This window comes from Puma concolor, chromosome B3 (assembly GCF_028749965.1).
Source record: "Puma concolor isolate L17-30 chromosome B3, mPumCon1.1.hap2, whole genome shotgun sequence".
Lineage (NCBI taxonomy): Eukaryota > Metazoa > Chordata > Mammalia > Carnivora > Felidae > Puma > Puma concolor.
In genome coordinates, this window is record NC_141672.1 from 68,479,984 (window position 1) to 68,495,045 (window position 15,062).

The window sequence follows — 15,062 nt, forward strand, 5'->3', positions numbered from 1 at the left end:
GAAAACACATGCTTAGGCCTCAGAAGGTAATGGATAGGAATTTGTCAGGTTATCAATATCTTTCAGAAAACTAGTTTTCTTCATAGTTTTATAAAGAGTATTTTCTATCTTTCCTTCTCAAATGCCCACTGGTAACAAAGGCCAAAAAAAAAAAGGCAAACAGATATAATTTGTGTGAAATGAAACCGACTCAGTAAGTGATTTAAAATATACCTTTACACTCTGGGAAAATTTTCGTTATGATCTCATCATGTGTTAACATAATTAATGTCTCTTTGTAATAAGATAAAATAAACGTGCTGATGTGTATAGACATTTCTAGACTTCGGTGTCTTTCAGGGTAACATGCTGTTTGACTGTATTTATTGCTAGTGTTGCATTTTAGACATCAAACACGCCAACTTTTGCTTTAATTTGCTTCTGTTTTGAAAAGCCCTTTGTGTTCCTTCAAAAAGGTAAACTTGCAACTTAGAAAAAAATGAAATCTATATAACTGTGAAAATCACTTTTCACTAAGAGCAAAATTGGTATCATTGCAATTGGTTAGAAAGTGAAACCCTTCACCTTTCTTTCTCTTTTCCTTTTTTTTTTTTTGTAAATGTTGTTACTTTTCTATAACTCTAGCAGAAATGTTAGAATTATCATAAATGAGCTTTTGCGCATGCTGTTATTTCATCTTCTGTAAAAAATTTCAATCATATTCTTAATGTTTCTGTTTCCAAGCCAACTGTTTAATGCTCAAGGCTTTATTTCAGATTGAAGCTCAGACTATTCATTTATGCTAACAGTAGAGCTTGAACAATACTCTAAATTAAAGAAAATGTAATTTTGGGATTTGTCTTATAATTTACCATTTTCAAAAAGCACTCTCTGGAGAAATTAATAGCTTAAATATTACTGAAATAATGAGGATCAAGTTTGAGGAAAATATAGCTTGAAAGTCTATTACTGAAAATGATGGAAATAGGCATTTTTGTATTGCTATCTGAGCAAATATAATACCATACCATTTATCTCTAATTATCCCTAAGAAAAAGAACAAGAAGCACTGAAAAAACAAAGAGTAAAGATTTAAATGGATCTGTTATTCTCTTGCTTTCCCTCACCTACTATTTCTGTTATTATAAATATTAACAAAAATCAGCAAATAGAACTAGAGAGTAAAAACAGAAGGCTGATATAGTCTTTGGGCCAACAAAGAGCTTCTACCTAGCACATTGAAAAATCTTGAGCCTATTATTCTGGGAAAATATCCTCACATATAATCCAAATGTTCATTTTCAAATCCATTCATGCTCGATGAAGTGTGTGATTTTTCTATTCAAGTTAAAGAAAGCCAGATTGCGAATTTATCTAAATTCAGCTAATTACATTTGGTCAAGCATTGTCCTTGGCACAATTAATCTTCAGATCTAAATTTTTGTACTTTTAATCATCTATGGTTGCAGGGGCCATTGGCTGCAAAAATAGAAATTTTCATTAACTCAGGATACAGAGCTTCCACTAGACCTTTATATTTTGGGTTGCTTCTTCCTGTCCAAATAAATGGTTAGGTTTATGCAACAAATGTGTCCTAAAGAGGTAAAATAGGGACAGACAACGTGGAACAGTTCAGTGAGATTAGTTTGTATCTTAGTTCAGCTTTGTCAAGTTTTGAACTTAATTTCTGAATGGTAGGTAGCTTCTACCTGACAGCCATTTGCATTGTATCCCTTATGGCATAGTCATCATTTGGGCTGGGTAGTTGCACCACCACCCAATTCATTTTTAAGTTATACCAAGGAATTGACACATTGTCTTGATATCTGTGATCTTGAAGCTTTGATGCCTCACTTTACCACAGCCCTCTCCAACTTGTGAGAAAGATTTCTTTCCTTTGTAAAGGCAGGGATATGAAACAGAAAAGAAGCAGGTAGAATTTTTAGACCTCCTCTTGTCAGTCTGGATGATTCACTAAGCTTGGTAGGCTGCATGCCCTGTATCAATACAATTACATAATCATTACCTGTAAGTTAAATCACTTCACACACCCACTGGCAAAAATATAACAATAAAGCTATTCTTATGATTTTTCCCCTTCAAAGTAATTATATATAGTTGAAAAACTAAACTGCCTTCAAACTAATGTAACTTGAAACATTACCTTTCCCCTTATAAAACTTCTTGCTCTTATCTTGCACTATACTGAATTAAAAAAAAAAAAAAACTAGTTATGGTGAATAGATAAAATGAATTTTTCAGCTATTTAGCAGATAGAGTCAGAAAAAAAATAATGGAAACTGGTAGCATTTTCACACTGCCTAACAGGTAGTAGGTGCTCAAAAAGCACTCAACAAAACAATGTTAAATACATAGATTTCTTTCAAAGTGACTTGAAACATGCCAAGATTTCCAAGAATAAAAATGTAGTTAGGGGATCATTTTTCTATAATAAAGGCAAGCATTAATAAAATTTCCATGAATTAAAGGAAATAAGGATGGCTTTCTGATTTTATAATTAGTTAGCTTTGAAAATTAGGGTGCCTAAGTTCTGAGTAGTGAAAGGATTTCATGATAGGAGAGGAAGCCATGTAATTTCCAAGGGCATGCCTTTGAATCCAATGAAGGTTGTCACAGAAAGTTGATACCATTTGACAACTATTTTGTGAAATGAGCTGGTCTCAGTCCAGTGGACAGATGTCCATATCACAAAATGCTCTAATTGGCAGTCTTAGTGGAGGAGCCAAGAATTGAACACAGACAGGCCTGGAATCTGAACCCTTTTCTCACTCTCTAGAGGGGCAGAGTTTCATTCATAAAGGAAACTTAGAAATGCTGGTGGCAATCAGATATATGTTTTACGGCTGAACAGACAACTTCATGTTTCAAAGCTGTCAAATTTTTCAATAAGCTCAAATACTTTTAATAAGTGTCCCCCAAGTTGAAGCAAGTATTCATTACTTTCTGCTGCAAAGTAATATTGCAAGCTTGCCTGTTGTTAAAGAAAAGCCAGAGTTGGACAGTATTTAAAGCAGCAGAAACAGATTTTTATTCAGGAACTGTCACAACATGGCAAGAGGACCTCACTATAGAACTGGACTCGATTCTATATACAGCATGGGCAAGTGAGGATCTATAGCCAAGGAGCAGGATAGGGGTCAGTGGATAGAAAATTGCTAAGAGGAAACATTAGCGGTTAGGAAGGATTCTGACTAAACCAACTTGATAGGATTCTTGCGGAAAGCTGGTATGGGTGATCAGATATCACATGGGGGATGAGGAATTTGATCAGATATCAAGGGTGATCAGACATTGTGGGGGGGGGGGGGGAGGGTGGGATTCTTGCTAAACTGACTTAAAAGTGTTTTTGCTAAAAATGAGTGTATAAAGTTAGACCGGGAAGTCTGAAGGTTGAGGCCTAGTTGAAAAGACAGTTCAAAGAAGCCTGACTAAAGTTTGGTCAAGGAGAGAGTCTTTGTCAAAATACTAGTGTGTTTCTTATGTAAAATGTGCACTATTGTTGGGTTTAGTGACTATCAGTAGTCAGCTAAAAATATCACACATGCCATGAAAACTGGCAAGTAAAATCCAGTAAGTACTTGAACTTAGAATATTTTGCCTGTGGCTCAAAATATGCCCAATCTGCTATAGCTTTTCTGTGTGCTACATTGAAGCAGATATTCCCAAGGCCTGGAAAATCAGATGGACTGAATTACTGGCCATATCCTTTTAGAATTAATGACATAGCAGTAGGCTTGATCAGGGCCTTCATACTGAAAAATGACAAATGACTGCCTGTTGGTATGATTTTAGCAGCTATGAGAATGCCTACTGTCTCCATATGCCTAAAATTCCAGACCTGAAGTGTCATTCTTATAGCTTCGGTTTTGATGTCTTGGGGAGAGGTCATTTTCCACAGTCCAGAGAACGAACACTACTAGTTCTATAGCTTTGCCACTAACTTTCTCCCTCCCTCCCCATCACAGATGTGCACACTCACTAGAAATGGGGTGTGCATGTATGTGTATGCATATGTGATTCTGTGGTCATTTAAATTCAGGAAAAACTTAGTTAAATAGGTTTATTTATGCAAAGTTTACAAAGACTTTAACATACAAATACATCTTTTGACGCTCAAAGAAGAGAGAGTATGCAGCATTTCGTATAATATATCTCATTCAACTCAAGCCCAAGGCGGCCCCTGACGGGGCCCCATTAATAACACAGGGACCAAGCCCTGCCCACAACAGGCAGAGAGAACCATTGCAGACGACTGGACTGAAGGCAAATTCAGCTTAGCCACAACGGCAGGGAGCATGCAACCCACATAGGAGACACCTCTGAAGCACAAGGTTCTGGTGAACAGGGGACATTGCACTGTAGGACACTAGAGGAACTCCTCTTCAAAAGGCCACTGCTTTCAAGAGCAAGAGATGTAGCTCACTTTCTTAACACATAGAAACAGACATAGAGAATTAGATAAAATGAGGAGACAGAGGAATGTATCTCAAATGAAAGAATAGGACAAAATCAAAGCAAGAGAGCTAAACATACAGAGATAAGTATATGCCTGGTAGAGAATTTAAAGTAATGGTCAAAAAGATACTCACTGGACTTGAAAAAGAGGAGGACCTAAATGAGACCCTCAACAAAGAGATAGAGAACATTAGGAAAAAAAATCTTAAAAAAAAAGGGCATCTGGGTGGCTTAGTCAGCTAAGCGTCTGACTCTCGATTTCAGTCATGATCTTATGGTTCCTGAGATGGAGCTCCACATCTGGGCTTTGTGCTGACAGTGTGGAGCCTGCTTAGGATTGTCTTCTTCTCCAGTGCTCTCTCTCTCTCTCTCAAAAACAAAACAAAACAAAACAAAACAAAACAAAACAAAACAACAACAACAAAAAAACCCTAACAACATAAAAAAGGAGGGGCACCTGTGTGGCTCAGTCAGTTAAGCGCCTGACTCTTGATTTCAGTTCAGGTCATGATCTCACAGTCATGAGTTCGCACCCCAAGTTAGGCTCCACACTGATTGTGGAGCTTGGTTGGGATTCCTTTCCCCTTCTCTGCCCCTCCCCCACTCAACATGCTTTCTTGCTCTCTCACTCTCTCCCACAAAATAAATAAATAAGCAAACATTAAAAAAACATAAAAATGAACCAATCGGAGATTAAGAACTCCATAATTAAAACATACAACACCTATTAACATTGCTGGAAACTTGTGTTCCAAGGACCACAGGTTGACAGATGCTCTTCTCACTCATTTAGAGTTTGGTGTGCACTATTGCTAATTGATACCTGACAGCAGAATTTTCAAAGGAAAGGGGAGAAACAGGCAAAATGTATTACCTGGAATTACTGGGGGACTACTCGTTTTTCCACAATTCTGCTGGCATCAAAACATTGTTAAAAAAATAAATAAATAAAAACCTTCCTCGGAATGAAAATGGTTTTCTCTCTGAGAAGTTTAGTAGATTCTCAGCAGTGTGTTGCTACAGGTAAACTATTCTCAGTAAATCATCAGGACAGTTCAATTTCTTGTTATCAATTTTCTTTGAAATGTTAGATGAGGAAAGTATGGTTCAGAGTCCTTCAGTGCCCTTTCTTGTTAAGCCTACAGTCCTCCTCTGCTTGGGATTGGCATGGCAGGCTACCACCAGTAACATACGGGTAGTAGAGGAGAAATTGTAATGAGAAATTGTGTTGAGTAGGACTATCTGTGGAAAATTCTTTCAATCATCATATGTGGGAAATTACAGGATTTGATTCTCACTGACTCCAATCAATTTTTCTTCCGTCAGACATATGTTTGATAATGGAGCAGAGAGAATTACAATTACAAATGTGCCACTCATTTTTCTTTGTTAATAGGAATTGCATAAGATGGAACTTATTTCCTGTTCCTATTTGTGGGGAACAAACTTGTAGCAATACTATTATTCTTTCTACAGAGAATATTGTAAAATCATTGCTTATGAAGAAGATTCAAAGAACATGAAGCCAAAAGATGTGGGTGAAAAGTGTCATAGATGTGTGTCAGGTAATTTTGATTCACAAAAATATTATATTATTTTTCTGGCATTTGAGATATGCATGGCATTTGTAAACTTTTAATATTTTTAAATTGTTTTGATTACTCTCATTAAAAACAAATATTTGCTTTCATATTTAATTTTGTACTGCTTAGCTTTAGGCACAAGAAAATCTGGATCTCTCCCTCATATACTGATCATAAAATGAATTCAAGTAGTATTCTTTTATATGTTCTTATTAAATTTTATTTAACATTTATTTATTTTTGAGAGAGAGAGACAGAGCATGAGTAGGGGAGGGGCAGAGAGAGAGGGAGACACAGAATCCAAAGCAGGCTCCAAGGTCCAAGCTGCTAGCACAGAGCTGGATGTGGGGCTCAAACCCATGAACTGTGAGATCGTTACCTGAGCCAAAGTCAGCGCTTAACCAGCTGAGCCACCCAGGTGCCCCTAAATGTTACTATTCTATTGAGCTAGCATGCTCTAGGTCAAAAAAATATGAAAACAATTTCTCTCTCCTCCTTTGTCTCTGTCTCTTTCCAATTAAGAAGGAAATGCTTAGTTTATGAAAGTTAATTAAAAAAAAAACTGGGGTAGCTCCTCAAAAAGACATATGTTTGAGTGGGTGAAGAAGAGGAGCTCAAAATAAGACTAGGAATAAAGAAGAAGAGGGAAAGATGAAAAGAGGGACAGTGAAATTTGAAAAGGAGAAGATAGTAAGGCAGAAGAGAAATAAAAGAATTAGAGAACAGGGGGGAAAAAAGGCAAAAGAAGAAGAGAGGTTGGATAAAATACTAACTGGCTTTATAAAATAGTTCTGTAAATTATAGCTGACTTCCATAAACTACGATCTCTGTGAGTGGGACATATAGTGTAATGATTACTTTTCTAGGGCTTTATTTCTTTCTGAGTATCATTCTCTGCGTTTTACACCATACACACTCCCCTCCCACATGGTCTGATGCTCATTCATACTAAAGTGCTTAGAGATGGAGCACCTGGGTGGCTCAGTCGGTTAAGCATCTGACTTCAGCTCAGATCATGATCTCTGGTTCATGAGTTTGAGCACTGAGTCAGGCTCTGTGCTGACAGCTCAGAGCCTGGAGCCTGTTTCAGATTCTGTGTCTCCCTCTCTCTCCCTGCCCCTCCCCCACTCACACTGTCTCTCAAAAATGAAATAAACATTAAAGAAATTAAAAAAAAAATAAAGTGCTAGAGACCAAGCACTTATATAAGAATTGCCACATTTGGGTGAGATTTATGGTCCATCAACTCAGCATTTTGTTGAAATGGGGCCTCCAAGACGTGGGAGAAAGTGTTTTCAAACTGAGTTCATGTAAATTTTTTTTTTTTTATTTTTTTTATTTTTTTTTTATTTTTTTATTATTTTTTTTTTAAAATTTTTTTTTTTTCAACGTTTATTTATTTTTGGGACAGAGAGAGACAGAGCATGAACGGGGGAGGGGCAGAGAGAGAGGGAGACACAGAATTGGAAACAGGCTCCAGGCTCCGAGCCATCAGCCCAGAGCCTGATGCGGGGCTCGAACCCACGGACCGCGAGATCGTGACCTGGCTGAAGTCGGATGCTTAACCGACTGCGCCACCCAGGCGCCCCGAGTTCATGTAAATTTGAAACTGCTGTAAGTATTCTCTATTTCAAGCAGACTGTAAGGAAAAGTTAGACCAAGAGAGCTTAAAGTATTCTGTTTATCAAGGGAACCTAAGTAATACAGGACTGCTGAGTTAGTACATGCATAGTTTAAATGGACAGATTTAATTTCTCATAACGATTCTACAGATTAAGTGGAAAAATACAATTTTCTTTTTTTTTTGAAAAATACAATTTTCTATTAAAATGTTTATTATATACTTTGTGATTAAAAATACTTAATGTATTGCAATAATTAAAAAACTGTAATTCAGGAACTGGTGAAATACTTGCATCACTGACCTCCTGATTCTCTATTTTTTCCCCCATTTTTATTGGTGGAAACATGATCTCTCCAGTCATTTAAATCATAAACTTTGGAGTCCTCCCAAATTTCTCCCCCCTCAGTTACAATATCTAATTGGTCACCAAGTCCTGCCATTTCTATCTTCTTAATGTTTCTGGAATTGTCTCCTCTGTAATTTCATGTCCACTGCTGTAGTTCAAACTCTCATTATAACTCATTTGGATTATTGTAGTTGTTTCCTAACTGATCTTGTTGCTTTGGGACCCATCATCTCATCCAGGGGTTGGCAAACTATATAGCTCATGGGTCAAATCCAGCCTGTTTCTTGCTTTGTTTTGTTTTTTGGAAATAAAGTTTTTGTTGGAACACAGCCATATCTATTCATTTACCTATTGTCTATGGTTGTTTTCATGCTACAACAGGAGACTAGTTGTGACAGAGACCTCATGGCCCACAAAGCCCCAAATATTTACTATCTGGCCCTTTACAGATAGTTTGCTAACTTCTGATACAATCCATTCTCCAGTCTGCAGCCAGAGTGGTATTTCAAAAACTCAAATCTGATCATTACTCCCGCTTGAAATCTCACACAACTTCCCATAATCCATAGAAGAAAATTTATATACTTGTACACCACGTATAATTCAAACCCATTATTAATATTATTATTATTATTATTATTATTTGACTCCTGCCTACCTTTCTAGTCTCACCTTCTACTATTTCTCCACTTGGTTACTGTATTCAATTGTGAAAAAGTATTTGCAGTGCCCTGGATTTGCAATGCTTTTTCCTCAAGTTCTTGCTTCTGGCAAACACAGTCATTTCTTTAAGTTCATGCACACTGTTGATCCTTAACTAGACTTTCTAGTTTTCTCCATGTAGAATTAAATTCTTCCTGTGAATTTATGATATTTAAAATACTTATCACCAGTAGTACTCATTTTAACTTGTCATTTTTAATTACTTCTCTGACCTTCCTAATAGATTATGAGCCTTTGGAGGATCTGGATGGTGTCTTATTATTTCTAGTATCCCTTGTGCCTAACAAAGTGCTTTATATGTAATAAACACTTATGAAACATTTGCTGAATAAATGAATGAAGGAACTTTAGCTGAATCTTTCTTGCATAAACCTTAATGTGATCTGTGTGAAAGTGAACTCTTTGCCTCAAAGACTATGAAACACTACTGAATGCTTTTATACCAAAATTTACTGAGGATTGTAAAAGTAAAACATAAAAACAATACTTCTCCATAAATTTATGAAGTAGAACAAAAATCAATGTTTTACAATCAGAGGAATGAGGGGTGCTTGGGTGGCATAGTCGGTTAAGCATCCAATTTTGGCTCAGGTCATGATCTCGCAACTTGTGAGTTCAAGCCCTGCATCAAAATCTGTTCTGATACGTTGGAGCCTTGGAGCCTGCTTTGGATTCTGTGTCTCCTTCTCTCTCTGCCTCTCCCCGCTTGTGCTCTGTCTCTCTCTCTCAAAAATAAATAAGCATTAAAAAAATAAAAATAAATAAAATCAGAGGAATGAAAAAAAGTTAAATGAGAAAAACAAGAAAATGTTTTTGTTATTGATTGTGACTATAAACTATTATTTAAATTAAATTATGTTGTTGTAAGTTGAATTCATTAAGAGATTCCATTTGGATTCATAACACAAATGATTTTTTACCTTCTAATAATGCTTTGCCAGGTTTTATAGACTGAGCTGATTGTATAGACTAATGTTAGGACTTGAAAGCATTTACATTTCTTGTGTGAAGATCAAACTAAAGGCTCTGAATCCAGATAACCAACAGATATAATGAATACACCTATCAGAGCACATAAAACACATCACATAGTAAATATCCATGTAAAAAGCCAGATGATATAATAATAATTGGAAGAAAAAGAATATGAAAATATATATTAGATTTAGGCTTTTAGAAATAGCAGAGTAACTTAGCCAGAATAATCTTGCAGATAACAATTATAATATACATGAACAAAATATATTTAACACCCCTTCCCACCCCCCAACCATTTAAAAGTATTGAAGAACACGAAAGAACTCAGATACTGGAGGGAGCATACCCTTGAAAGACAGAACTGTAACTAGTGAGATTTGGGAATGTGTACTTTTGACTGAGGGTACATCCCAATCTGTATCATGCTGTGGGTAACGGTAAGTTGCAACCTTACTGGCGTAAGGTAAAAGAAGACAGAGTTCTCGGTTGGCAGAGAAGCTCAAAAGATCAAGGGGGTAATCCTGGAAGAGAGTGAGCTGCAAAAGGAGTGAAACTCAGGATCTGTATATAAATTCCACTCAAATCCTTGATTGACCACTAAACTGTACACGTCCCAGAGATACTCCAGCATGACTGGTGAAAAAGTAGCCCCTGGAAGAGGAAAGATTTGGGCAGAGATTCTAAGTGTAGCCAAGTTAACTACCTGCGGGAACAAAAATCAATACTCTTCAAAGAAACATAACTGAATCCAGAATTTCATAATGTCCAGTATATGATAAAAGGACACCAGATATACAAAAATACAGGAAAATGTGATCCATAGTCAGGAGAAAAAGCAGTTAGTAAAATCCAGTCCCATAAAGCCAATAGCAATTTTGAGAAAAAAGCACATAGCTGGAGCTATCACAATCTCAGATTTCAAATTATATTACAAAGCTGCAATAATCAAAACAATATGATTCTGGCACAAAATAGAAACATAGATCAATGAAACCAAAATAGAGAACCCATGAATAATACTATACTCATATGGTCAATTAATCTATAACAAAGAAGGAGAAAGTATATAATAGAGAAAAAAATAGCCTGTTCAATAAATGGCATTAGAAAACTGGACAGCTACATGCAAAAGAATGGAACTGGACCACTTTCCTACACCATACACAAAAATAAACTAAAAATGGATAAAAAACCTAAATGTAAGACTTGAAACCATAAAATTCCTAAAAGAAAACATAGGCAGTGAACTCTGGACATTGGCCTTAGCGATATTTTTCTGGATATGTCTCCCTAGGAAAGAGAAACAAAAGAAAAAATAAACAATTGGGTTTCTATCTATTTTGGATACTAACCCCTTATTGGATATGTCATTTGCAAATATCTTCTCCCATTCAGTAGGTTGCTCTTTCATTGTGTTGATGGTTTCCTTTGCTATGCAAAACTTTTTAGTTTGATGTAGTCCCAATTGTTTGTGTACTTCTAGAAGTTGTGGGTTTTACATATAGGTTTTATGGTTGTAGGCGTTACACTTAGGTTTTCAATTCATTTTTAGCTTATTTTTGTGTATGGTGTAAGAAAGTGGTCCAGATTCATTCTTTTGCATGTAGCTATTCAGTTTTTCCAGTACCATTTAATCACTGAATAAAATTCTTATTTCTTTTTTTAAATTAAATTAAATGAATTAATTTTTAGAGAGAGAGAGAGAGCACGCACATGAGCAGGGGAAGGGAAAACAGAGAGGAAGAGAGAGAATCTCAAGTAGGCTCTGCACTGCCATTGAGCCCAATGCAGGGCCCAATGCGAGGCTCAAACCCATGAACTGTGAGATCATGACCTGAGCCAAAACCAATAGTCTGATGTTTAACTGACTGAGCCACCCAGGCGCCCCTAAAATCTTCATTTCTTGATCTGGGTGCTGTTTGTAAGGATACATATGCTTTGTGATAATTCATGGAACTAAACACTTAATTTTTGTGTACTCTTTTCTATGCGTATTATACTTAAATGTTTATTTACAAAAATGGGCTAGTATCAGGCTGTGAAAATTTAGAAAGATATTATATAATTAATAATTTCACTAATAAAAGCTTATTAGTGAAAAAAGAATGTATATATATACATATATACATAATATATATACATATACACATAATATATATGTATGTATGTATATATATATACATGTATGTATGTATATGTATATTATGCATATATGTATATATATGTATATATATATTATGTATATATGTATATATATGTATATATATATTATGTATATATGTATATATATATGAAAGAGAACATAAGTATGAGCAGGGGAGAGGGGCAGAGAGAGAAACTTAAGCAGGCTCCACATGCTCAGTGTGGAGACCTATATGGGGCTTGATCCCACAATCCTGGGATCATGATCTGAGCTGAAATCAAGAGTCAGGTGCTCAAGTGACTGAGCCACCCAGGTGCCTCAAGGAAGAGTATATTTTAAGTGAAATGAGTAAAAGCAGTGTTCAAGTATAAAAATTAAATTTTTAAAAATTTCCATAGTTCACAGCTATGGGTAGTGAAACTTAATTATGGGTGACTCTATAGAATCCTTTGTAAATGTTTTTGAGGTTCACTAAAAAACAAAAACAAAAAAACCACCACTAAGAAGGAGAATATCAATGCTATTTTGCATATCTTAAATTTGTCATCTTTTTATTACCATTTTGCTCTTCAAGATTTCTTTCCTTCTGAATTCTTTTACAAAATACTTGTAAATTTGTTTTGCAATGTTGCAGACAATATTAAGAGCATATTTTTCTTTGTGGTATTATGACTCAGAACTGCCAATTCTCACTCCTAGGGTCATATTTTTGGTGTCAGAGATCTGTAGTTACTTGGATGGTTGAGACAGAAAAATCTTTGAATTATCATTATTTAATTAACTCAGCCTAGCTGGACTCATGTTTTTCAAGCCTACTTCTCAATATATGAGGTTATCTGATATTTTGCTTACTGGTATCTTGCCAAAGCACGTGACTTCAGCTCCTCCTTCATCATTAGTTCCCTTGAGCTAACTAATGCACAAATACAGTGGTAATTTCTGAGTCTTCTTTTCTTCCAGCTTTAGCTATCTAAGAGTTCATTGCTAAGTTTTCCACTAATTCTTAGCCAGTTTTGTTCCTTTTCCTTTTGAGTTCCAGGTCTTTTTTTTTCTTGATGTTCCCGTTAGGAGTGACTCCAGTTTGGACATATATCGAAACTTCTATGGTTTCCAGAAAGGTACACTGGAATGAACATAGGTATTTCAAAATTCCTCGTAATTTAGTTATGATAGTTAGTTATGATAGTTACTTATGTAACCAGCACTATCATGTCACTATAGACACTAGTACCATATACCAATTAACAATGACTATCTTTGGCTTTTAGAAGTGTAGGGTACTTTCTTCTCTTCTTTTTAGCATTAATGATCTCTAATTTTGTGTGCCAATTACCTTTATAATCAGAAAAAAAAAAAAATCCCTAAGACAGAGTCAGCAACTAGTTGTGGAGTGCTGGAATGGACTCTTACTGGGTCAGGCAGGCAGGTACGTAGATCTCTTCCCAACTTCCTGCTCAGTGATCTCATGTTGGCAGCTTGAAATCAGACATGGTGGGAGCATTTAATTTACACCATGAAAATTGGCAACATTAAACATGGGGCTTTAGTTTTAGAAAATCTGCTTACCAGTACACCATATCTTTATATGACTAGGATCTTTATATGAACTGCAGGAGTAGTTAGTTGGCTCTCTAAACAACTAGAAAGTCCACAGACACACAAGAGTTGGAGCAGGCCTGCCCTTATACATCACTAAGTTTGGTAAAACCCGACCCAGGCAACTTTGGTGAAGGGCTCACTAGAAATTAAAACATTAAACTGCTGGCTGGTTGGGTAGTGAATTCTGGAATCAGAAAAGCAAGTGCAGCTCACAATTCTTTGACTCACTGTAAACAAAGCCACAAAAGGCCTGAGAATTATTTTATTCTTTACATAAAAAATCTATTAGCCTTGTTGAGGGTTAGGTCAGAAAAGGTAAATTGACATTTAACTGTATGTGCGGTTTGGATTATACACAAGTGTTCTGAACCACTAAAACAAGTGACAAAATTAATCACCTAAAGTCTCTTCTTTGGTGACTTTTCAGATAATAGAATGCTGTCATTCTATTGACGGGGGGGGGGTCCTGAAGAAAAGGGAAATTTCATGACATTTTCATTTCCTTTGGACTTTTGTGCTTATAAAAATTATTTTGTTGGATATATTTTGTAAAATTTATATTCACTTAAAAATAGTAGAAGAAATGCTATTTTCTTCTCAGTCAGATTTACTGGATCTTAGTATAGTGCTTTTCTCACCATGGTAGTGTCAGGGAGAGGGGCTACTGCTGAGGATGCATTATTACTATTCATAGCAATATTTAAAGACACAAAAATAGAAATGTTGATATTCAGCTTTAATGCACTAATCAAAGCGATTGGAAATTGCTTAAGTGGACCAATTTTAAATTTTCTAAATGCATAAGACTTCTAACCCAATATCAAGCAAGAAATGTGCTAGAACCTAATGATTAGAATGTTGTGCTTGAAAATGACTTTACTTGGAATTTAATTTGGTTAGATTTGGGAGTATTTTTTATGTGGTGGCCACTCTTTTGGAAATCAGAGAACATTGGAGAGACACACAGTGCTGGCTCTCAAGGAGCTCAAAGACTAATGGCAGGGGCTGTCATGTAAAAAACAAAACAAAACAAAAAAGAAGCCACCATTGCTAGAGACCTACTCAAATCCCAATAATGCTAGATTCATGATATTTGATAAAATCTGTCTATTTGCCTCAGCCCTCAGAGCCCTGAAACACAGGTTGCCTGGTTGTCTCCCATCGTCATATAATAATTATGACACTTGAAAGTCTTTTTATATGCCAAAGTAACCAGTCCATTCAGGAAAAACAATCCAGTTTTACCGTACAATAAAAATGTTACTGAAATTGGTTGTTTTATAAAATTCAAAGAAAATAAATTGATTTATTTTAATAAAATGTTTGTTAGATTATTCACAAAGTTGCTTTTCTGATTCTGTACTGACTGCTTGACATAAGGAGTGGAGTGAACTTCAGGATCCTGAAGTGATTGTGACAGAGAAGACAGCAAAATAGACACACTTGCCATCCGCTGCTGGCAAAGGCAAAATGAGTGGCTTGTGGATGTTATGAGCACAACCTATTTGAAGTTATCTAGACAGAAGTACCAAGTTTTGCTTCCACATTAGTTTAGTTTAGGAAAACTGGGACTAAAGTGTCTTTTTTTGTAAGTGTTTTCTTAGATGGGGT